This window comes from Lissotriton vulgaris, chromosome 5 (assembly GCF_964263255.1).
Source record: "Lissotriton vulgaris chromosome 5, aLisVul1.2, whole genome shotgun sequence".
Lineage (NCBI taxonomy): Eukaryota > Metazoa > Chordata > Amphibia > Caudata > Salamandridae > Lissotriton > Lissotriton vulgaris.
In genome coordinates, this window is record NC_141693.1 from 614,672,578 (window position 1) to 614,698,570 (window position 25,993).

Sequence of the window (25,993 nt, forward strand, 5' to 3'; positions counted from 1 at the left end):
GTAAGAGGTTAGAGCAAACCAGTAGTGACAAAGACAATAAGAAAGAAACTGGCACTTACATGAATAGGGCGACCGATGACGTGGTCACTGGTGGGGTCTATGCAGTGCCAGGTTTCTTCAAATCCATAGGTTGTAGTCCTTTAGTTTCTTCAAATCCGGATTTACTTGAGGTTTCTTCAGTCCAGTACGCAGGTTCTTTTACATCGTCGCCAGTGTTACAATAAAGAAAGATCCATAGTCTGTAGGTATATTCAGGATCATAACTTTATTTCTTCTTCAGATCCATGAGATAGTGTAGAGACAGACTAGAGACCCCACCAGGAGCAGTTCCACTGCTCAGCCCCTCATGCCAACTGACATCTCCTTACTGTTCAACCATCCCAACATTCCAATGACATCATCAAGGGCCAAGGAGTAGAGCAGGGGTAAGCATAGGGAGAATGCACAAGACATGTTACATTACAACATTATGCTATGTTTTGTTATGCTATGCTGGTGAGGGTGTGTGAGGGTGAGAGAGGGTGTGTGAGGGTGAGTGAGGGTGGGTGAGTGAGGGTGGGTGAGTGAGGAAGGGTGAGTGAGGGTGAGTGACGGTGAGTGAGGGTGAGTGAGGGTGGGTGAGGTTGTGTGAGGGTGAGGGGGTGTGAGGATGAGTGAGGGTGTGTGAGGGAGAAAGGGTTGTGGGGATGAGGGGTTGTGAGGGTGTGAGGGGGAGTGAGGGGGTGTGAGGGTGAGGGGGTGTGAGGGTGAGGGGGTGTGAAGGTGAGGGGGTGTGAGGGTGAGGGGTGTGAGGGTGAGGGGGTGTGAGGGTGAGGGGTGTGAAGGTGAGGGGGTGTGAGGGTGAGGGGGTGTGAGGGTGGGGTTGTGAGGGTGAGGGAGTGTGAGGGTGTCGGGGTGAGGGTGTGAGGGTGAGGGGGTGTGAGGGTGAGCGTGTGAGGGAGTGTGAGGGTGATGGGGTGAGGGTTACAGTGGTGATGGTGATGGTGTGAGGGGGTGTGAGGGTGAGGGGGTGTGAGGGTGATGGTTTGAGGGTGTGTGTGAGGATGAGGGGGTGGAGGGTGTGGGAGTGTGGAGGTGTGAGGGTGAGGGCGTGGGGGTGTGAGGGTGAGGGGGTGAGGGAGTGTAAGGGTGAGGGTGATGGGGTGAGGGTGACGGTGGTGAGGGTGAGGGTGTGTGAGGGTGAGGGTGTCAGGGGGGTGTGGGGGTGAGGGGGTGTGTGAGGGTGAGGGGGTGAGGGTGAGGTGGTGTGAGGGTGAGGGGGTGTGAGAGGGTGAGGGTGTGTGGGGGTGTGAGGGTGTGTGAGGGTGAGGGGGTGTGAGGGTGGGTGAGAGTGGGTGAGAGAGTGTGTGAAGGTGAGAGGGTGTCTGAGGGTGAGGGTGTGTGTGAGGGTGTGTGAGGGTGAGGGTGTGTGAGGGTGGGTGAGAGGGTGTGTGAGGGTGAGAGGGGGTGTGAGGGGGTGTGAGGGTGGGTGAGAGGGTGTGTGAGGGTGTGTGAGGGTGAGGGTGTGTGTGAGTGTGAGGAGGGGTGAGGGTGTGAGGGAGGGTGAGGGAGCGGCATTGGACATTGAGGGACACAAGCACGGAGCACTGAGAGGAGAAGGCACGGGGCAGTGAAGGACATTGGTTTTGGGCAGGGTGGGTAAGACATGAAAAAAGCATTTTTGCTAGAACGGTGCAGTCCACCCAAAAACTGCTGGGTCCAAAAAAAGTTTTCAAAAAATGAGACAGCGAAAGATGAGCAACAGTGGAATGGATGTAATGAACAACGGGATCAGTTGGGGCAGTAACAGAGGAGCTTCGATGGTGAAATGAAAAATATTTAAAAGAAAGTGAAACACGTCCCCACAAATATGTAAATGCTTACCTGTATGTGTTTTGAGCTTCAGTGTGTAGCTATCGTTCCTGTGGGTTTGTAAATCGGGCGCGCAGGTGGGGGGTGGGAGGGGCAAAGAAATCGGGCTTGCAGGGGGGAAGGAATGAGCCACTCAACAGACATGAACAATTCACTCACCATGTAGTGGATATTGGCAGAGACATGTGAAGTCGTGCAGAATTATGTTTTGGTCAGCACAATCCAGATATAAAGTGCATCTTAACAAGCAGTTGTTAGTCTAGAACTATGGGATTGCTGCGAGGCCATACTAATGGCATTACAGCGTTATGCAAATCTCTGTAACAACATATACTGTTAAAGGAAACTGCGCGTTGGCATAGATCTATACACAGATATGTTGGGAAAAAAAGACAAAACAATGCGGTGTCTAGGTAACTGGTACACTTTTAAAAATAATAAAAGGAAAGACTTCTTCTGATGAAACCTAAGGCAGTGACGTAACTGCCTCTCTAGTTTCATTAGCTGGAAGAAAAATATAAGTTGATAGAACTGTTGTGAACTCGTGGGAGAATTTGGTGTCACTCTAGTAGGTTAGTGTACGCAGTTAGGAGTTTTGTAGACTTCGGTAGTGGGGGCGGGGGAGAAGCTGTGATCTCACTAAAAGAAACACCGACTTCCGGCAACGGTAAAATTAAAGAGAAGTTTCTGGCACCAAACTGCAAGGCACACTTGCATTTTAAGAATTCATTACAAAGTGGATGAGAGGAAGGTGGACTGTGATATAAATGTAAAGCTTCTATGTGGTTTTGCATAGCATCCGTTTAGAACGACGCAGACCTGTGTGTATACTGGAACACAGGTACATTTTTGGCTTGACATTGGCTTGACACGTTTAATCCCAGACAGTGAATGCGGACCTCAACTGCAACTGGTCTGGAAAGTGCAGCTTATGTATTTGACGGATATATCTTTCAAACTGATGCGGGCTATCATGTAGCCGGCCAGAAAGGACGCAAACGGGACGCCAGCCACATTTTAAACACATGGCCAGATTACATTAAAAATGTCACCGCTCCTTATTTAAATCAGTCAAAGGCCCACTGCATCGTCCTGAGTGTAGATCATGTTTCCTTTTGAACGTTGTTGCCGGTGTTACTGTAGTGTTTGTTTTACATTAAAATACACACTGCCAGTTTTAAGACGAACGTATAATATCGTGGCTGACTGCAACAAAGGCACCTATAAGTAACAAAGGAACCCAACATGTACGTCCCCACAAACATATAAATGCTTACCTGTATATGTTTTGAGCTTCAGTGTGTAGCTATCGTTCCATGGCCAAACACAACATTTATGTCCACACAAACATATAACAAAATACGCCCAATGCACAGCCACATGTAATACCATAATGAATACAGCAAACTAACCAATACAAAAAAGCCTACCTTTTGTTCCCATACCTCTGGTGCGTTGCTAGCGTTTTGGCCGCCTAAAAAAAAGTCCACAACAGCAAGTACAGATTCACTACAGAAAAGCACAACCTCTACGTGCAACAAAGGCGCCTATTGTCAACAAAGAAACACATGTACGCCCCCACAAACATATAAGGAAATATGCCCAACACCCAGCTACCTATAATACCCTAATAAATAAAGCTAATTCGCCAAAAGAAAGCCTACCTTTCGTTCTCATACCTCCGGTGCTGTGCTAGCGTTCTGGGCCGCTCAAAAAGCCTAGAAACATAAGCGCATATTCACAACAAAAAAGCACAACCTCAACGTACCCTTAACTGCGCCATGATGTTATCAGAACCAATTTGCAACACAAAAACATAACCTATACATAAGAAACGAAAGAAAATGACAATCCGGTAAACACATTATTTAAATGCACTTCCACGTGACGGCAGGGGTGAATAAGGGGGGGCGGGGAACAGGGGAGCGGCGTTCCTTTGAAGTCGTGGGAGGAATTGAGCATATGGGGTGTGAGGAGAAGTGCGGCCCAGGGAAGCGGTGTTGTTTATCCCGGTGTATCCTTAATTACGCGAGTTCTGCAGGTCAAAAGGAGGGCAGAGTGGTAATACTGGATGGTTGCCTCAGTTCCGAGCTTCAAACCTCAGATGCAAGCAGGTTCTCATTCGCATATATGTTGCAGGTATAAACTTGCGATTGATTTACCTGTCATATGGTATGCCGAGAAAGACTCGTCATTGGAAATTCTGTGCATGACCTATGATACCGATTTAGGCGCAACAAGGGTTTCTGGCCAAAGTGCCTGTTTTGGGGGGAATGTGTAAAAGTGCATTAGCACGCCAGGCCCCCTCTGGGTGCACTTTAAAGGACTGAGAGTTACTGTGTAGGGCAAGTGTGTGCATTTCAGCCAGTAGGCGGTGCACAGTGAACGCCGCTTAATACTCGGCTATTCCAATGGGTTCGCTTACTCCTTCCTACCTGTGAAAATCTAATGGTATGAAGCGAAATGTCTGTGGATATTAAATGAGGACAAAGGTCATGGACGCAACATAAACACTTAAAGAGCTGTACGTGAATATCTCTGTGCCATCATACCCGTGAACGTCAATGAAAACACACTTCGAATTAAATCGCACTCTTTCCGTCGACCCTTGACAAATGAAAGGTTGAGTCAGTCAGTCATGTCCTTGGAAGGACATGAAGCTCAGCTACAGCAGGCATGTTAACCTTCCGAGATGCCACAGTGATGCAATAGGTATAAGCTGTGCTACTAAATACACTAAGTGTTCACTTTAAGCACGTACGGCAAATATTGATACGCCACTCGGCGGAACAGGTCTAGGTTTTCAGGATATTTTTTGCCTTCAGTTTTAAACTGTCATATTATAAAATGACAATGACACTGTCTTTTAAATTAACTGGTCTTTAAAAGTTCTTAGGTGACGAGTAAAACGTTAACCGTGCATACTTCCCAGAAGAATCAAGGAACAATTCCTTTGAATAAACAAGCCATCAATAAACAAGTCGGGCGAAATGAAAGGTTGAGTCAGTCAGTCATGTCCTTGGAAGGACATGAAGCTCAGCTACAGCAGGCACGTTAACCTTCCGAGATGCCACGGTGATGCTATAGGTATGAGCTGTGCTACTAAATACACTAAGTGTTCACTTTAGGCACGTACGGCAAATATTGATACGCCACTCGGCGGAACAGGTCTAGGTTTTCAGAGTATTTTTTGCCTTCAGTTTTAAACTGTCATATTATAAAATGACAATGACACTGTCTTGTAAATTAACTGGTCTTTAAAAGTTCTTAGGTGACGAGTAGAACGTTAACCGTGCATACTTCCCAGAAGAATCAAGGAACAATTCCTTTGAATAAACAAACCATGAATAAACAAGTCAGGCAAAATGAAAGTAAATAAATAAACGCGGCTGCGAAATGATGTAAATAAACACGGCCGCGAAACGAAAGCCTTTCATGCAGCAGGGGGCAGAGCGGATCCCTCTGAAGTGAAGCTGCTGGCGGCAGATGGCTGGCTTTCATGTGCACGCGCTTTTCAGGTAAATGCCCTTGCGCATTGAGCTTGCTTTTCACGGGCACAGTATGAAATCGCCCGATGGATAAGCTCTCGTTAAGCCCCTATATTCTCGCAAGCTCAATGTGCAAGCGCATTGACAGACGAGACCTAAAAAAAATCAGTTGAGGTGTTCCTCAAAAAGCTGTGTCCAAAATGCTCAGGGCAGGCGGGGCCTCACTTGAGAGGTGAGTCATGAAACTCAAGCTCACACAACAGGACTCTTGGAGCAGAGAGTGCGAAGATGTGCACAGCAGGGGTAAAGGGATGGTCAGTGCAGGTGACGCTTTTCCTTTGTAAAGGAATTCCTGCTGGTGTCATATCACCCTGCTGTGCACATCTTCACACTCCATGCTGCACCACACATCAAACGTGCTTAGGTGAAATCCCTGCTTCAGGCAAGGAAATCACCTCGGTGGCACCCCTCTGAAAGAAAACAAAAGGTAGGGGGCAGGGAGGGTCGCTGAAACCGTCAGAGGATAGCTGCCTCCGGCTGGTTCTGGGCCTCTCTGAAGGGGTCATTAAAATCATAATCTCAGATTCTAAACCATCCGAGAATAAAAGTGGAGCCTTAACACAAATGAAAGTGGGAAAACGGTTTTCATACTTTAATTATTTTACATCATTGTAAATCAGGAAAGTATGTTGTGCTGTCATCTGAACCTTGGCAGCCCGGGCTGAAGATGACGACGGGGGGGGGGCTGAAGCCCGTTCAGCCCAATGGGTGTTGCGCACCTGCGTACGGTATCCCTGGGATCCTCTGTTGCCTTTTCCAAATTTTTCCCATGAGGAGAGCATAGTGATAACTATGCTGCACCTCCTGGATGGCACACACTTAGCATGTCACTTGAAGGTGCACATGTGCCTGCAAGATGGCACAGCCACATGGGCAATTGTGTTCCCTCATTTAAGTGGGACTCTCCCACACACAGTCAAAACTGCAATGCACCTGTTCAATGCATGCTACAACCTTTGTAACTTAAGGCTCTAATGCACCTTCAGTGTCCCAGAAAGGAAAACAATGGAGTATCACGCGTACATGGCACCTCTAGCCAAGGCATGAAGGACACCATTCTGCAGTAGTACAGCTGATGCCCTTCTGCTTCCCATCAAGGGCTTCTGAGTGGTGCTCTTTTGACTATTGTCCCTGGGAGTCTTTAAGTCATTTCATCATAAAATCGATGCAGAGTTCCAAAGTCACCTTCTAGTCTACCTGACATCTTGACTTCTGGCGCAGAAAACTGAAAATGCATCATCTGATTGCTGATCTCGAATTCACCACTGGTACCTGGATGTCCTGTGTGTCTGGGTGAAAGGGAGCTATCTTGCGAGACAGTCGGTACCTGTTGGATCCTGTGCCCCTACTTTATTTAGTCAGTTTTTGAGTTCAAGGTGGATCAATGTGTTCTCTTTATCTGATTTTTTCTTTGTCCTGAAACTACTAGCTCTGGCAGCAATCCATTCCCTTATTGGCTAGATGAGTCTATTGCAATACTTGTCGTTGTTTCCTTTCAAATCTTTGGTAACTCTGCATCAGTTCTCTGCATGGCTGGTGTACATATTCCACAAGATTAGTTTAGATGTCTGGGCAGTGCCGAGGTCGAAGTGTATCAAAAGAGTAGTGGATTTGTGTCATTTACCTCCAAGCTATTCGCGAGTGCAAAGTACTTAAGTGAACAAAATCAAGAGCCGCAGTGACAAAAAAAATGAGTCTCATCGGCAAAAAACATCCTGATCTTCATTTGCAACCAAATAACAGTAAATAACAAAGAAGTGGAATTCGGTGCACTATAGCCTGCTCACTATAACTCCTAGGTTAAGATTTCCTGACCAGCCAAGATATCTGGAAGTCAAGGGGACTTCATAGACTGACTATGCTCATCTGCTTTTGGAATCTAGAACCCGATGTACTGATTTTTTTTTTTTAACATAACTTTTTTTCTTTTGCTGCAATCTCGCAAATTCAGCATGTACTGATGACACATGTTGCAGAAAAGTGGTCACAAATCACAATAATTTTAGCGACCAGTATCTTTTTTGTAACCCGACGTATGCATTGGTAGGGCTATTTGTAAAATATCAAATCGTTGGGGATCACTGACCAATATTATTAAGACAGGTCACAAAATCGTGACTCACTGTGATTGGCTACAATCATGGATGAAGGCCTGCAAAGGTCAGCAGACTAAAATCTGTGTGATCGCTTTTTAAAATTGAAAACTTTTTTTTAAAGCAGCCTGATTTCCTACAAGGAAATGAGGCTTCCTTTAAAAGTTAAAATATTTCAGTTTTGAAAACCTTCAGTGGGAGTTGGCGTGTTCCCCTGAAGCACTGCCTAGTCCCCTTGAAGCTGTCACCCTGATTCACTAAGAGGAAGGTGTCCAAAGAGGACCATCTCACTCTTGCAAGAGTTACTACCCCACCTTGGGTGGTTTGTAACTGGACCATTCAAACATAGGCTACCGAATCTTCAATTTGGAAGAGACATTCACAACACATCCTTTCCAAACTGCAATTCGGCAGCTGCAGCCGGTACAGGTAACAAAGGTGGGGCGTGGGAGGGGGGGGGGGGGGATGTCAGCAGACAGCGGAATAGGGAAAATTAAATAAATATATAAATCCTATTCCGCTGTCTGTCAACACCGCCCTCCACCCGCCCGCCCCACCGCCCCATTGCATTTACCTGCACCAGTAGCTGCTGGAAATCGGTATCCATTTCCAAACCATTTTAGGAGTTAGTAGAACTTTACCTACTCCTACAAGGGTTTTACATCATACCAAGAGTTTTACTAGTCACAAACCCTCTGATTTTGAGGGTTTGCCACCACCTACAGGTTCAATACATCTGGTACTTTTTCTCCCGGAGTGGTGCAGTCACCTGCTGTAGCTCTTTGTTAACGCTTCTGGTGTACAGTTACAGGAAATGGATGAAGTATCACTGAACTCCCAGTTAACCTATGCAGGCTCAGCCCAGTGAACATGACATGCCCAAGTGAGCCATAGTGCAGTGTAGTTCTGAATCTCCTAGCTTTTGAAGGCCATTGTAAAGGGCAAATAGGGGCTGAGGCAGACTGGGCTGTGGAGACTGCTGCAGAGTGTGTTGGGTGTCCCATGGAACCTATAGGCACTGCATATGTAATTGTGCAAATTGGTAGTCATGGCATTACATGCCTACATATGCATTTAGCACATTTGCTACATAATTTACCATCTGCTGCATAATTTGCAGCTTTCAGCATCACAAATATCTGGTTCAAGCTCAATTGGATATAAAGTTACAAAATCAAAGTGCCACTCAGTGGTATACTCTCTGCGGAGGTTACCTGGTCACCTTTTAATCGCTCTTTGCTGCATCCTGGTGTTACCCTGGCACTGATGAGACGCAACTTTTACCCAGACCGTATTAAAGTGTCACATTTTCAAAATAGTGAAATAACACTGCCAAAGAATGTGCCACATTCTGTGGCATTACTTGCCGTTTCTTTTAGCATCATTTCAAATCAAATCAAATATGTTTATTCGGTACTTAAAAAGATACCATTAAAGAACATGAAAATACATACATACAGTATTTAAAAAGCATTTTTTTTAAATGACATTTTAAGAGCAATAAAAATAGGTCTAAAAAGGGGCGAAACAAACAGTAGATAATTGGGAATCTTATACAGGCATTGATTCAGTCTATAAATTAATGTGGGCCGATATTTCCCTGGTGTTCCTTAATCTCATGGCCACCTTAATAAAACTTATAATACATAACAGAGTATATGGGTCTGAGGCTTTTTGCAAAAAAAGGAGGGCTGATTTAGCGTGTCTCAGTTATTTATTTTTCAAGATCCTTACTAAAAACGTCCGTCTAGGGACTGAGTAAAAAGGACATAATAAAACAAAGTGAAGGGTATCCTGCGGAGACCTAGTGTCGCAGCCACAGGTACCCTTAAGCTCTACCGAGCGTGTGAAGCCTGCAGGAACAGCCAGTGAATGGTGAAGAAGATTCAGTCGGAACCTAGTCATATAGAATCTTTCCTGCGCATTGTGCAACACCGCTAGGTATGGTTCCATTCCGGGCATTGTTTTTAGTGAGCTATGGGCCACAACGGATATTTTCCCGGTTTCAACGTGGGCCCTTCTGGCGAATGCCCAGGCAGTAAAAAGTTTTTTGACCAGAGTTTTATTCAGGTTGGTCGTGGACTCCGGCTCAGAGAACAAATTCTTGCAACCAATTCCTTCCATAGTGTCTTTTACATATTTGAGCCACGGGATCTGTCCCCCTCTGTCCCGGCTCAAGCAATCCTTGATGATCTGTCTGCTGAGGCCGGCCTCTGGGTTAGTCCAGAACTTTATCCAGGCCAGGATGGGTCGAACCATTATTCTGTCCTCAATATATGGCTCGCCCAATTCCATGTGTGTTATATATGAGGGGGTGCTCTGAGGAACCTTTAATAATCTTTTAAAAAATTTATTTTCCTCAGCTTGTATCTGGTGCACATGATTGATTTTGCAGCCCCAAACTTCTGCCCCGTATGACACCTTGGAGCAAGAAACCGCTCTGTATAGGTTCAGAATCTGTTCCGGTGACCATCTGCCTAGCCTCCTCCCATATGCCATTATGGCACCCGTTGAAGCCACTAGTTTGGGGGGCGGAGCCAAGATGGCGGGCTGAAGCCGCTCTGTGGAGGAGCCTGTATGGAGCCCTCACCGCGTACGGAATGAAAAGAAACTGTCCGTGTGTAATATAGATTCAGATCACCCCCTCTCTTCTTTACAGTACATGCTGTAACTAAATCCATATGCTGCGACTTGCCTGCCGACTGGTCGGAGGAGTTTCATCGACTGGGGAAGCCTGGAACATCGGCTTCTTTCGCCTTCTCTGCCGGGAGTGGTGCTGGGCGGGTCCTGGTCTACTCCCTGCGTTCTCTACACAGCTGCGGGAGGACTGCGGAGGCAGAGAAGACCGGACAACACACCCCGCTCCGCTGCGAACAACCGGCGAAAATACAACGGCGCACACATCGCTGGGTTCGAATCTTTCTGCAGCTATCGCGCAGATGACAACACGGCAACATCCCCGGTCTACCCGAACTACCAGAGCGGGTAAAGCGGCGAAGAACGGCGAGCCAGGTATGTCAGTCAGCGAGATCAAAATAATGACGGGGGGCTCGGCTGCCAAATTGAAAATCGCTGCAAGGCCTGCGGGTCTCACAGGCACTCCCCCTTTAGTGGATGATACTAGCAAAAGCGGCAAAGGTGGCAAAGGCACAGAGGGCGAGAAACAGGCACACGATGTAGCTATCAGCGAGCACAGTGCGACAGCGCCCTCTAGTGAGGAAATCACACCAGGGGTTTTGGCCGAGAAAAACGCTAACTTTATCTCTCCAGATAATACAACTACAAGTTTTGGACATATTAAAGAGAAAGTTGCAAACAAAAAGACTACAGACTGTATAGATAAGGTGGGCACCAATATAGCTGATATCCCTGCACACGCTGCCACCGCTGCCCCAGAGCTCAGTGCTACCATATATATCGATCCTACCTCTGCAACCAGCTATGGCCTCTCTAACATGGAGGAGAATGGCAATAACAATCTGGCATTTATACCTAATGCGTCTGAAGCTACTACTGATAAGGATACGGATAAAGAACAAGAGATAGTGATAGAGGCTAACAAATCAACCTGTAGCCCATCTCCTGTTTTGACAACCATGTCCAGTAACTTAGAGGACGACAATGAACCCAGAGGATCTGAGTGTGTGTCAAATGAGGAAAGAATAGAAGAAAACTCAAATCAAGAATATGAAGAGCTATCCGAAGAAAGTGAACAAGAAGCGGAAACTAGGAACAATACCGGTCGAGCTATGGACTCAAGAAAATCTAAACTAAAAGTTAAGGCTAGACAAAAATCCACTACCCGTAGACTACTGAGCAAAGACACTACTGTAAATAAAAAAGGGCGCAAGGGCCTTATCGATGATAGCCCGCTGAGGAGGTGGATTAAATCCAAGGGAGGAGTTAAGGGCATGGCCCTAAGACTATCCGGCGCAAGCCCTGATGGAGACCTGTATTTGCAAAACAGGGAGGCATTTCCCGGAGACGAGAACGCAGAGCATGTGGAATCTGATAGTCAGACTAATGAAGCGACAATGGGTCTATCAACCACATCAACCAAAATTGGACCAAACACTGGATTAACTGCTGCCAAGACTGCCGATACTGATGACAACTCAAAAATACCGCCTTGTGAACCTTCTACCTCCCACGTCGCCAATAACCTGGAGACCAACAAGCCTACTAACACACTTACTCTGACACCAACAGTGAATTCTGAAATAAGGCCAACATTGATAGAAACATTGATAGAAAATAATCTGGAACCATACCAGATAGAAGCTTCGAATAACTTAATGGGAACAATGGGAATAATACCTATCAATACTAATCAGACTTCTCAGGCCACTAACCATTTGGCTACACAAACTACAACGCCAATACTAGATGAGGAGCCATCACATCAGCAAAATCATATTTCGATGGATTTAATAATGCAAACTCTCATCGCTCAGAGGCAGGAGAGCCACCAACAACACCTCCAGCTGAGAGATGACAATTTAAAACTACAGGCTTCTATGAGCGAAATGTGTCAGAAACTTGGTGGGGTTACACAAGAGATGGAGGATCTGAAACAGCGAGTCGTGACAGTTGAAGAAGAGACTTCACGTTCACAGTCAACTACGAGAAACCACTCTTCCCGCATTTCTCAACTAGAGTCCAAAGTCGAGGATTTGGAGAATAGAGCTCGCCGACATAATCTCAGACTGTTTGGAATACAGGAAGGCGCCGAGGGGGCCGACCCTCGTATCTTCGTAGTGAAACTCTTTGAAAAAGCCTTCAGCGACCTATCAGACTGGGATTGGGACTCTCAATTACAGCGTGTACATAGATTGCCTCCTTTCCAAAAAAGCCAGAATAGCAAATTCCCTAGACCAATAATGATATATTTTGGAAACTTCCTACTGAGGCAGGCTGTTGCTCTCAAAGCAAAAATCAACAGCCCTGTCACTGTAGGCAACTTTACTTTCTTCGTCCGTTCAGATCTCTGTAAGGCTACAATGGATCGACGCTGGGAGCTGCGTAAATTCATCGATCCTTTTAAAGCTATTGGCTGTACAGTGTATCTGCAAGAGCCTGCACGCCTCAAAGTTATCAGGGGTGGACAATCTCTATTTCTTACCGAACCGGAAGAAGCCAGCAAAAATTTAGAGAAATGGACAAGGGAAAAAGAATAAGGGGAAAAGAATAAGAACTATAGAAGATAGAAAGTTACAAGACATAACCTCTCTTCTTTTTGATAATTAGAGCAATCTGCAAATTAATTAGAATCCAATATAGCCACTGCCATCACGTCTGAAACATGAAACTCTTATTTCCTTATCTTTCTTTTCTGATCCTATATATTCTATCTCACTATCTCACTATCAAAGGGGTGACAAAAGAACATAACATACTCACTATGAGCAACTTTTTGCGGTGGGGGAAGGACTCCATGCTCACGACTCCACTACGCTGCCCTATCAACGGCAGCCAAGATAGAGGGGTGCTGCCCTTCGGGGGCATCAAGGTCAAGGGGGTGGGAGGGTGGAAAGAAGCCATCTGGGTGGGTTGGGCAAAAAAAAGGGGAAAAATTTTTTTATTGCAAGAACAAGAAATGTATTAAAAGTTGTAACAAGGCCAACGAATTTGTTTTGTGGAAGAGATTGGGAAACAATAATATAAGTTATGTCTTCTCTTAAATGCTTAGTCTGGAATGTGGCCGGTCTCAATCATACAGGCAAGAGAAAATTGGTACAAGAAGAAGCCACTAGTTTGACTACATGTTTTTCAGCCAAGTTTCAGAATTCCAGTTTCTCATCGAAAAGTACGCCTAGATAAGAGAAGGACTTAACTCTTTCTAGTCTATGTGGTCCTATGCTATGTAAAAAGTCCTTTTTGGTGTTTGTACCTGTGGACATAACAAAGGACTTATCCAGGTTAGCTGAGAGATCCAGTGAATTCATGAAGTTGACGAAACCATCAATTAACTTTTGTAAACCCAGTGGGGTGCGGGCTAGCAACACTGCGTCGTCCGCATACAAAAGGACGGGTACCAAACGCTGACCTATTTGGGGGGAGTCCACTCCCAACTTCATAAGTTCTCGGTCCAAATTATTAATATACAATGAAAATAAAAAAGGAGCTAATATACAGCCCTGCCGGACACCGCTTGTACAAGGAAATGGCTCTGTCTTCATTCCTTCTTTGTTAGAACGGACTGAAGCTGTGGTCTCCCAGTGTAATGCCTTCAATGTGTCCACTAACCCTTGATCCACCCCCAGAGAGATCATCAGGGCCCATAGCTTCTGTCTGTTGACACGATCAAAGGCCGCTGAGAGATCCATGAAGCCCATATGAATAGTCCCTTTGGCGGCAATGGTATATTTAGCAGTGAGGAGATACAAGTTTAAGCATTGATCTGTTGTGGATCTCCCTTCTCTGAACCCATATTGTACATCTGTTAAAATGTGATTGTCCTCAGCTCAAATTTGTAGACGATTTAAAATCACACGTCCCAAAACCTTAGCCGTTACATCTATTAATGATATAGGACGGTAGCATTGGGGGTCATCCCGGCTGCCCTTCTTGTGAATTGGGACAATGACTGCCGAGGACCAAGAACGAGGCAGTCCTGCCACTACTGCCTCGTTCAAGACCCTAGTGAGGATGGGTGCCCACAAGTCAATATTGCTCAAATAGAGGTCAGGGGGGATGCCATCAGGGCCTGGCGCTTTATTTTTTGAGAGCCCTTGGATTGCTGATTTTACTTCTCCCAACGAAAAATCTAAGCTTACGGGTGCTGCTATTTTTGCGCCTTCCTCTTGCAGTACCATCCCAGTGTGATTGTACAGGCTAAGATAGTGATTGTACCATTGTTCAGGGAGAATTGCATTCACTATATCTGGCCCGCTCGGATCTTTAAAACACGGGTCGTTGATGACTCTCCAGAATGCCGTAATATCACCCCTCTCTGCTGCTTCCCTTAGGTCCTCCCATGCTTGATTTTGTAGAGTTCTTTTGCGCGCTTTCAGGGCTTTTTTATAGTTGGATCTGCTGCCTGCTATTTTAACTTTGTCCTTAGGTTGACCAGCAAGGCATTTTTTCAGGTCTTTCAATGCCTTGGTACAATCATGATCAAACCAGCGTGGGGTCTGAGGCAGTTTGGCTCCTGTGGAGGATTTCAATAGGGTATCCACAAGTTGGGCGATTTCTTCAAAGGCCCTGACCACAGTTTGGCCGGCCTTATTTTCATCCAGGCAATCATTTATTTGTTTTTGGCCTTTCGTTACAAGATTGAAGTAAAATGTGTCTCCATTAATCTTGGCCCATTTAAGTCTTCTCCCTTGTGCCGTTGCCTGTTCTATGGCATCGGGTACACCCTCTGCTGTTCTAAGGTTCATTCATTTAAGAACCAATACCAACGGGTTATGGTCACTGAAGGGACTATGTGCAATTTCGAAATTTGTGATCCATTTTTTAAGTGTTGGGGACATCATAACAAAGTCAATATAGGAGTGGCAACCCCTTCCTTTGTACGTTGCATTAGGTTCCCCCACATTGCCGATCGTTATTAGATCCATTATGAATAATAGGTTGTGCCTATTTATAAAGTTCTCCATTTCCCTGCCCTCAGTGGTATGAGCAAAATGTGGTCCTTTTTCCTCCGGGCAAGGTGACCAGTCCTTATTTATTGGTCTTAATTTTTAACACAGGTGGCAGTTGAAGTCTTCCGCTAAGATGGTATATGGGGACCCTGTGGCTTTATTAGCAGATGACATGATTTTAAAACGGTCGTCCAGTTCTTTCGTGATGTTATTTCTGCCATTTGAGCCCACCGCATTGTACCAGTTTATCAATGTAATTTTTAAGCCCTTGTGGCGAAAGCCTATCGCTTGCATATTTGTTGAGTTCCAGCTTAAATTTGACCATGACCCCTGGATGCGGAGATCTACGTATGTTATAAGTCCACCAATAGCTCTTCCAGATAGCGCCCTTACTGCGGGGACCGCGAAACTTTTGAACCCTTCTAGTGTATATTGTTCAAGTTCAATAGCCCAGGTCTCCTGGAGGCAAATAATGTGAAATCTAGTTATAAAGTCTCTCCATTCCTGTAAGATGTATTTAGCTGCCACCCCTGCAATATTCCAGGAAATGACTCTTATACCATGCTGAGTCACAAACTTGTTTGCGCCAGCTCCCGCAGGACTCCTATCTATATCCTCCCCTACTGCAACAGGGGTATCCAACTTATCTGGTGTGGTTTCTACCCTTGACTCAGCTACATGCCCAATCCTTAGTGTATCATTCGAGTCAGCTGCCATAGATTCATGAGTAGGTACCACAACAGAACTGCCTGTCTCTGCTAAGGGGGTAAGTGACAACCACCCTGGTCGTCGGGAATCTTTCTCTAGGCTGCCCCTAATAGGCTGAAGTTGGCACATTTTGTTCCACTCAAGTCAATCGATATTATCCAAGGCACAGAACCTGTTCCAATGTGCATGCATTCCAACTGCAGGATCATAGAGAGGGAATGCCTGCCAGGGAGTCGGCCAGTTATCTGCTCTATTTAGCTGCACAGAGTGCAGAGCCCTATTCGCCTGACCCCTGTTTAAATGTGTAGGTCTCTGTGGGGGGGGGGGGAGGGGGGGGGGGGAGGGTACAAATAGGATAAGTGTAAGGGGTATATGTTAGTTAGTGGTCCCAACGTTGGGGAGTTACATATATGGGTTACTACAGAGGTATCCCTGAAGTTTATTGCAATAACATCCCCAGCAATGGTTTTTGCTCCATTTCCTATCCATTGCCCCCTTCTAACAGACAATATTTCCCCAGAGATGTGTAATGGTAATGGCTTGTTGGATCTTAGCCATTGTATACATTTATTCCTCAACTCCACTTCATTTTCTATTTTGCCTTCCTTTAGAGGCGGCACACCTGTTAACACAACTACATAGGGTAATGCTTCAGGTGGTAAATTAATTGACCGGAAGCGCACTCCCGTTTTAACCCTAGCTGCAACTATTGGCGTGGTAGTCTTTACTTGGATAGGGGTCTCCTTTTGGGTATTGCCTGCAGTGTCCTTACTTGGTGGCAGGGAGCTCTTCCCTTGGTTGTTACGTACCTGCGCAGCGGTATCATTAGCGCAGGGAGGTGGAGGAACACATGTCTTGCCCGATGTTCTGCTTTGTGGGGCAGCACTATTTTTTTGATTTACAGAATTGTTATCTGACGCTACCTTGCCCTTATGTGTGATCTTTTCGACCCCTGGACTACCCGAGTCCTGATTGCATGGTACTGGGGTTATCACTTGTGTCACTGGTTTGACTGGACCTATCACCCTGTTATTTATTAAAGAAGTTAATCTATCAAGTTTGGACATCAGGGGCTTAAGGTGCGCAATGATAGTCTCCTCCAGTCCTGCCTTAAGGTCTGACACCATATTGGCTACCCAACAGGGTATGCCAGATGTGGTGTTGGCCATTGGGGTCACCAGGTTATGGTTAGTCTTAGGATTGTCTCCCCCCCTTTTTATTGTTATGCTTTGCAACGGTGTTCTTTCTAGTTCTCAGGGCAGTTTTACCTGGGTTTCTAGTTTGGGGAATAGACAAAGGTATCTCCTCTAGATTAACAAAATCAGGATCTCTGGTTGTGTTTCTTGGTGTATCTGTAGCTGCCTGGGCACATGGGAGCTCTACATAAGAGGACGTTAACAAGAAACTTGTGTCCGGTTCATCTGATATTGTTACCACGGGACCCTCCTCAGTATCGTGAATGGCTACTGTAGGCGCTATTGAAAGCCGCCTTTCAGTGTTTTCAATGGCGGTTGACACAGCCCCAATAGTTTGTTGCAACATTTTGTCTATCGCCGTTAAAGTTGGTAAGGGCTGCGGCTGCGGCGAGTCGACTTTCTGTCTAGTATTAGATCTCAGCGTAGGCATTCTATTGGTTTTGATACCCCTCCTCATGTTTTGGCAGTCGATCGGCACTGTTCACAGATCACACCCTTTATAAATATATAGTTCTAGTGGCCACGGATTGATTTGACAGTAATAGTAAGGGGCAAGGTGCAATACCACAACAGTACCACAACAGAACAAAACATAGTATCCCAGACAGTACCTTGGGTGTTACGAGTTGTGGCAGCAAAGCAGATTTTAGTGGTGTGGCCCAGCCCAGCCTCGTTTGGCCTTGGAGGGCCGTAGAGGGCCCGCCCTTTGCCCGGGCTTCGCCCGGCGCTCCCGGGACGCGGGTGGGGTTCGTCACTTTTATGCGCCAGCAGGCGCGCTCTCTGATCCTGCGCGTCTGTTCCTGAGTCACGGGGCAGCTGGGAAGGGTAGTTTATACACCCTCTCGGTCCCCCCCTCTCAGCGGCTGCTCAAAGAACAACGGCGGAGGGAGACTGGCGCGGAACACCCGCAGGGGCTCCGCCACCAGCAGAGACACGCCTGACAGCCTGGGAGATGGTCAAAGTAGGTTGATAGTTTGTTTGTTCGAAGCCCCCGCTCCACCGATGGGGTTTGCCACTTTTATGCGCCAGCAGGCGCGCTCTCTCATCCCGCGCGTCTGGTCCTGAGTCACGGGGCAGCTGGGAAGGGTAGTTTTTACACCCTCTCGGTCCCCCCCTCTCAGCGGCTGCTCAAAGAACAACGGCGGAGGGAGACCGGCGTGGAACACCCGCAGGGGCTCCGCCACCAGCAGCGACACGCCTGACAGCCTGGGAGATGGTCAAAGTAGGTTGATAGTTTGTTTGTTCGAAGCCCCCGCTCCACCGATGGGGTTCGTCACTTTTATGCGCCAGCAGGCGCGCTCTCTCATCCCGCACGTCTGGTCCTGAGTCACGGGGCAGCTGGGAAGGGTAGTTTTTACACCCTCTCGGTCCCCCCCTCTCAGCGGCTGCTCAAAGAACAACGGCGGAGGGAGACTGGCGCGGAACACCCGCAGGGGCTCCGCCACCAGCAGCGACACGCCTGACAGCCTGGGAGATGGTCAAAGTAGGTTGATAGTTTGTTTGTTTCCTCTGATTTTGAGGGTTTGCAACCACCTACAGGTTCAATACATCTGGTACTTTTTCTCCCGGAGTGGTGCAGTCACCTGCTGTAGCTCTTTGTTAACGCTTCTGGGGTACAGTTACAGGAAATGGATGAAGTATCACTGAACTCCCAGTTAACCTATGCAGGCTCATCCCAGTGAACATGACATGACCAAGTGAGACATAATGGAGTGGAGTTCTGAATCTCCTAGCTTTTGAAGGCCATTGTAAAGGGCAAATAGGGGCTGAGGCAGACTGGGCTGTGGAGACTGCTGCAGAGTGTGTTCGGTGTCCCATGGAACCTATAGGCACTGCGTATGTAATTGTGCAAATTGGTAGTCATGGCATTACATGCCTACATATGCATTTAGCACATTTGCTACATAATTTACCATCTGCTGCATAATTTGCAGCTTTCAGCATCACAAATATCTGGTTCAAGCTCAATTGGATATAAAGTTACAAAATCAAAGTGCCACTCAGTGGTATACTCTCTGCGGAGGTTACCTGGTCACCTTTTAATCGCTCTTTGCTGCATCCTGGTGTTACCCTGGCACTGATGAGACGCAACTTTTACCCAGACCGTATTAAAGTGTCACATTTTCAAAATAGTGAAATAACACTGCCAAAGAATGTGCCACATTCTGTGGCATTACTTGCTGTTTCTTTTAGCATCATTTAATCAACCCTGCCACATAATTCGGTCCTCGATTGCTGAATAATTCGATTGGCCCTTCTTATATGAAGAAAGCAAGTAGCATAGATGTATACATAAAGGTAATGTAGAGCCATTCTGATCCGAGGGATAACCTTTATTTTGGTATATCTGGCCGTGTAGGGAGAGCTTGAAGAAAACGACTTCCCAGGACAGCTGTGGTGTGGGATGCGGACACCCCCCACAGAGCTCCTTCTTTCCACATTACTGAAAATATAACCTTCAAGGCCGGTTTGAGGATGCCACGTGGCCATTCTCTTCACAAGCTTTATAGCTGGAAGTCACAGAGGGCGGCATGTACTGCTGTGGGCACTTCCATAATTCTCATTTTGTTTTACATTTTTAGTTTTCTTAAAATTGTGTTCAAAACCAGTGCTAGTTGCTAAGTATTTTGATAGGCAATGATAAATAACGAACAAATACAAACCCTATGGAAACCCTATAGGAAATCCTGTGGAAATGCTGATATATATATAATTATCCACTGGCCAAATAAATATATGAATATATATTATTACCTAATGGCAGTCGCCACTAGGTAGTTACAGTTAGGTCAGCGTTTCCATGGGAAATGTGTTTTTTGTGTTGCTAATAACTTTGCCATCGTTGGACGAATTTCCACAAAACGTTTTTTAAAAGTACTTACTTTTTTGCCTAGTTTGCGAATAGAAAGTTTATAATAGTTTTCTGTTACAAAACAAAAAAAATTAACAAATCTGGTAAGGTAATAACTGCTTTCTGCTACTAACATTGCAAACCTAGTTTGTCTGACACTTTGCTTGGAAGAGTGTTGCTATTTCCATGTGTTGGACTTGGCCCTTCTGGCAGGTTCACCCCTATACTTTTTGCTTGTAATGGTGACCTGGTGATGGTGATTTTTGGGCTCTGCGCACTTTCACTGTGTCCCAGTGGAAAGTGCGTGCGCACTCTGAGTGCATGTGATGAGATAGGCCTGCCCTCCCATAGGAATGCATGGGGAATGTATGTGTCCCTGGTAGTTCCTGATGCGTGGGGTGTACAGGTTCGAATTTGATATGTGCGAACTCGTGAGAGTGAATGCTTCGCAATGGTGTATGTGGCATGAGTGTGTCTTGTGTACAAATGCCACTTCTAGGAGTTGGCATATTAGTGTAAAATATGCCTGGCGTGTGATTGGCTGGAGCTGGCTGGTGAGCCTGGCTCCAGGAAGGCTGGATGGGTCTGCCCGGTGGTGAGTGGGAGATTAGCATGCTGATGGCTGGGGAGGAGTGTACCTGTGGCCTGAATGAGGCTGGGTTTTCCCCAGACAATGCTGGCTCTGCCCCCTGTGGTGCGACTGATGACCCAAGCCCTGCCAGTGAATAGAGAGGGTGGTTGAGGTAAACAGAGTACTCAAGGACCAGCTGCGACTGGGTCTGCCCCCACCCTGTGCTAGAACAAAGGATTTGGTGTATAAAAATGGGGCTGTGTCCCCACAGATGTTGTTCTCTTCCAGGATCCTGAGAGGGCTGCTGCTGCTGCTGGGCCAGAGGACCGCCACTTGGAGTGTCTCCCTGCCTGGAGACCCAGTGTGCTGGCTCTGGGCCCAGCCTTGCCCCCTGCCTGCCCTGAGGACCTTTTGCTGGACTTTTGGGTCAACTAAGGCTGGGGAGCGCTTTCTCTGGATCCTTTCCTGATTTATAGCGCTGGGAGTGCTGTATTCACTTGCCTAGCGCCTGGGAGCGCTTTATTTCACTTATTGCGCTTGTGTGCGCTTTAATTACAGAGGCCGGTGCCCACCCGGCATTGTCCGCCCCGAGCGAGTGCCCACCTCGCTGACTGTGAATTGCTGCTGGGACCGGGCGCTGTTCCTTGCCAAGGATCGAGTGCCCACCTCGATTTCGTCCCGGAGTTCTGTGCTGAGATCGTCCCCACCTCGCCGCCCGGCCCGCGACCAGGAAGTCAGGCAGGCCGGGGGCGGGCCTCCGGGACAACCGGAACCGGAAGAGGGAGGGCGGGAGCCTACCCCGCCTCCCACGGAGAAGCTGCGGCAGTTTTGAAGCACCGGAGCAGGCAGGAGCCTACCCTGCGCACCGGTGCAGTCACTGAGAGGAGCCAGAGTCGCCGCCGTTTCCCCCCCCCCCCCCCTCCCCCCCGGGACCTCCCAGGAGCGAGGGAGGATCCCAGAGACGAGTGAGGGAGCCACGAATTCCGAGAGCCCCGAGGAGCGGGAGCTCTCTTCCTACCGCACCAAGTGAGAAGACCGGCAGTAAGAGAACCGGTGAGTGCGGGACGGTGCCTTCAAAGAGGAGAGGGGGGCGTCGGGACACATTGCCGGTGTCCGCCCCCCCCCCTTCTTAGTAGCGCGAGCTCGCGCCTGTGATTATTGAGAGCCTGCGAGGATCTAGGCGGCCATTATTTCCCGAGTCCCCCGAGAGGGACTCCAACGATTGGGGCATCCTGTGTTTGTAGGAGAGCGGCCCCGATTGGCAGCGGGCCGCTCCCACGGGCTCCCCCAGTGATCTTAGAGCCTGCAAGGCTCTTGGCAGCCAGTTGTTGTTTAAAGCCCTAAGAGGGCAAAGGGGGCATTTCCTTGTGCTCGAGTCCCCAGGAGGGGGACTCCAACACGCCCGCATTTGTGCTCCAGCCTAAGAGAGGCTTGAGGCACTCCCAGTGTTCCGGGTCCCCCGTGAGGGACCCCCACAGCCCAGTGAGGCTGCATCTGTGTATTCAGAGCCCAGAGGGGCTGCATTGATTCATTTTGAGTCCAGAGAGGCTCAGGGGGCATTTCTTTTAGCCAGAGCCTGCGAGGCTCCAGCGCTTCCCCGTCATCACAGCTGCCCAGCACTTCGTGGGCAGCTGCCACGTTTAGGCCCTGACATTGGGACACAGGGACTGCCACAGGTGGTGGCTAATGTGGATTTTGCGCTATTGTGTTTGCTGTTCTTGCACCTCTGAATGTGTTGGTAATGCGTCATGTGCTTTGTCCTGTACACCTCTGAATGTAGGTTCTGCATCATGTGTCTTCCTTCCTTGCACCTCTGATTGTATGTTATGCTTCATGCGCTTTACCTTTACACCTCTGAATGGGTAGTTTATTCATCATGTGTGTTGTTGCTTTTACACCTCTGAATGTATTGTGATGCATCATGTGTTTCCTTCCTTAGACCCCTACAGGTATAGCGATACTTAGGTGGTTTCCTTCTTGCTAGTACAGGTGGTACTAGCGAGGCCCAGGTTCCTTGTGTGATCTCCTAGGATAGTGAGGATTGCATAGGTGGTGCTCACCTGGTACCAGTAGTGGCTGGTTGTGTGTTACAAGTTCTATTTTTGTACTACAGTGATTTATATTCTAAGTGCTATTTTTAAAAGTGTTACTTCTAAAAGTGCTGATTCCTGACAGTGGTCCAGGTGACCCTGTCTTGTACATAATCCCCTGTAAATTCTGCCCGTGCCTGTTGGCACATTGTAAAGTGTGTGTTCTATCTAATGTGTTTTGGTGTAATACAAAGGCTATTTTTATATATAACCTTGTGTGGAGTTTCCTTTGTGGTGGGCCTTGGGTGTTGTTGCTGGGGTGCGTGCGCAAATACTTAACTCATATCGCCTCCAAGTTCAGCCTTGCTGCTCGCGCCACGTTACCTAGAGGGTGAGCAGGGGTTATCTTGGCGTGTAACTCCCTTGCCCTGACTTGGGAGTGGTGGTCTCTGACTGACTTTGGCGCAAGCCCTGGCCAGCCAGGGATCCCATTTCTAACACCATGCATGTGAAGTGGTGCTCATGTAGGTACCATTTCAAAATGACGACTATATTCATAGATAAACCTGGTGGTCAAAGTAAGACTAGCATAATGCACATTCAAGAGGAGAAAGAACTGGGGGGCGTGGCCAACTGCATGGCCGGTTAGGAAGTGCCTTGTCGGAGCTCCCGTCGAGCTGATGCTAAATCGGTCGAAAACTATCACCCCAGGACACAAAACCTGACAACGGGAGCAGCAACACCCCTAGAGCCAGCGAGGAAGACCCCCCAGCTGAGTAATCGCCGAGACACTGCAAAATACCGACTCGGTTTGGTGACCGAGAGAAACCCCTGCATGGACAAAATGGCGGCTGCGGCACCCGAGAGCCGACTGCGGGATTAAAAACCGGCTAGCGAACACCTGGTGCCCAGCGGAGTCCGCAAATCACCTGGAGCGCCCTCGCAAGGGGGCTTGAGCGTGGATCCAGGAGCCCGGCGGGGGGACCGCGACCCATCGGAAACCGGCCGCCTTTACCAAGATGGCGGCCGGAGTGGGGCAGTGCCGGTGAACTGTGCCCGGTGCCTCTGCGGGTGTGACTCTGGCTACAAGGAGAGGGGAGCGAGAGAGATCTGACGCGATCCCCGCAGGTGCGGTGACGGATAGGGGGGCGGGACACACTACTACATCGAGACCCCCCCCGACAGGAGCCGGATTACTGCACTAACATGGCGACCGGAGCCGAGATACAGCGCCTGAAGGATGCCCGTTCGGGCCACTGACCCTGCTGTGGGCCTGGAGGCTGGTGAGCGGAATATTCCTACCCTGACAACCCTCCCCCCCCCCTGAGGCGGACTTCTGACCCCTGAGCACTCTTTGTCATCTGGGGCTTGGTGTGAGGACCTCCGGGTTCGGGACAGACACTCGTGCAGCATACAGGGGAGGCCCTGCTCCTCAGGAGATATCCTCCTTGGCCTGGAGGCCTGTGCTGGGGAACCACTTCCACTCGGTGTGCCCCCTCCCCTCCCCGGGGGAACCCACGGGCGGGCCCAGACGGCGGCGGAGGTGAGAGGCTGCAGTCAGGCAACTACATGACGTGGTGACCTCGTCAACGGCCCATAGGAGGAGGGCCTGCTCGACGTGGGACATCAAGGGGGCTGTGGTGTGCACAGAGAAAAATATTCCAGCGTCGGGGGTAGAGCATACGGTTTCCCCCCCCCCCTGTTCCGCCACAGGAGCGGATCTGCTCACTGGGGGACCTAGAATCACGGGCAGACACGGGGGTGAGCCCCGGAGACGTGGACTGCCATGGGGAAAAGAGACACGATCCCTAAAACGCAGAAACAGGGACCCATGGACAATTTTGCGGCGCCAAGACACCTGCCGGAGTCGCTGCCTGCGGCCTCTGGGGTGCAGACAGACACAGCCTTGCTGATGGAGGCTATCCAGGCATCCAGGACGGATATACAGGAGTCTCGAGCGGCACTGGAGGTTAAGATCGGGGAAGTGGGATCCTAGGTGACACTGCTCCGGCAAGATTTCCGAAAATTGTCAGATAGGGTGATGGCGACCGAAACAAGGATCGGCGAAAACGAAGACTCGATCTCCACCCTGAAAAGAGACATGGCAGAGCTGCAAGCATCCCATCGACAGCTGCTGTAGAATGTGGATGATGCTGAAAATAGAGCGAGACGCAACAACCTTCGCTTCGTGGGCTTTAGAGAAGGAATCAAAGGGACGAGCATGACTTCATTCCTCCACGCCTGGTTGACTAAGACCTTCCCAGCGGCACAGTTCTCCCCTTGCTTCATCATCGAGAGAGCGCATAGGGCCCTCCTGGCTAAACCTCCTGAAGGTGCAAGACCGAGACCGGTCATTGCGCGCTTCCTGAACTTCGCAGATCGAGACCTGATCCTGAGAGAGGCCAGGAAACTGGGGGAGATCCGATTTGAAAATGCGACCATAATGATATTCCAGGATTACAGCCAAGAAGTCCAGAAGCAGCGCCGCTCTTTCGATGCAGTGAAGGCGAAACTAAGAACCTTAAATATCTCATACATGCTCCTTTTCCCCGCAAAGCTCAAGGTATTGTATAAGGGCAAGTCCATTTTCTTCACTCATCCAGATGATGCGTGGCAGTGGCTTGAAGAGCGCCCTATCCTGAACAGCAGGGAGGCCGTGGGGCGAGAAGAGATAGACAGAACAATGTGACAAAGGTCTCAGTGGGAACTACCGAAGCTGCAGCGACGGAAGTCACGTAAAGTGAAGAAGCAAACCCCGGCGACACCGTACCGGGGCCAATACGCAAGAAAAATGCGGAGAGGAAGATCGGCATCACCGGGAGACAAATCCGTGGCAGGATCCAGGTTTAGCTGTCTTCGTAACGAAATCCGCTTGGAAGGCGACGACGAGGAGGAGTCGGAGAGCTGTGCGTCTGGAGAAGGAGAGGGCGGGGACAGGACTCAGTTCACCCACTGGTAGAGGCGATCCGGCACTTGGAGCATGAATCTTCGGGGCAGACCAGCGCTCCCGCAATGGACACACAAGACTCTCACTCATGATCAATGGTGTACCGGGACATTGGGGAAGGCAGCTCGACACAGGGAAGCACGCAAGTTGACACGCCCTTCTTTGTTCTTTAAGTTTTACTGTTTTTCGGTTTTTGAAGGGAGGAATGAGTGGGCGGGCGACAGGCCTACTCCAGCGGATAGTTCTATCCTATGTTAGGATGCGACTGGATGGGGAGGGAGGTGGGTCGTGGGGTGGGCTGGGGTTTTTTGAATTCTCTCAGGTTGGGGAACAAGAGGGGGAAGTGAGGGGGGGGAAACAGTTGGGACAAGGCAGCAGTACACATTGAACCTACACACCGCAAGGACACGCCAGAGACTAACCATATGCAGCTATTGCATCCTAGTTAAGGGGATACAGCTGGGCAGGCGGCGACTGGGCATGACAGAGATATGGAGGGAAATGCCCGCATAAAAATACCTTGGACCCAATGACACATACTCAAGATACTACGCACCTAGGAGATAGAAGAGTTAGCATCCTGACATGGAATGTCAATGGACTGGGTGCCAA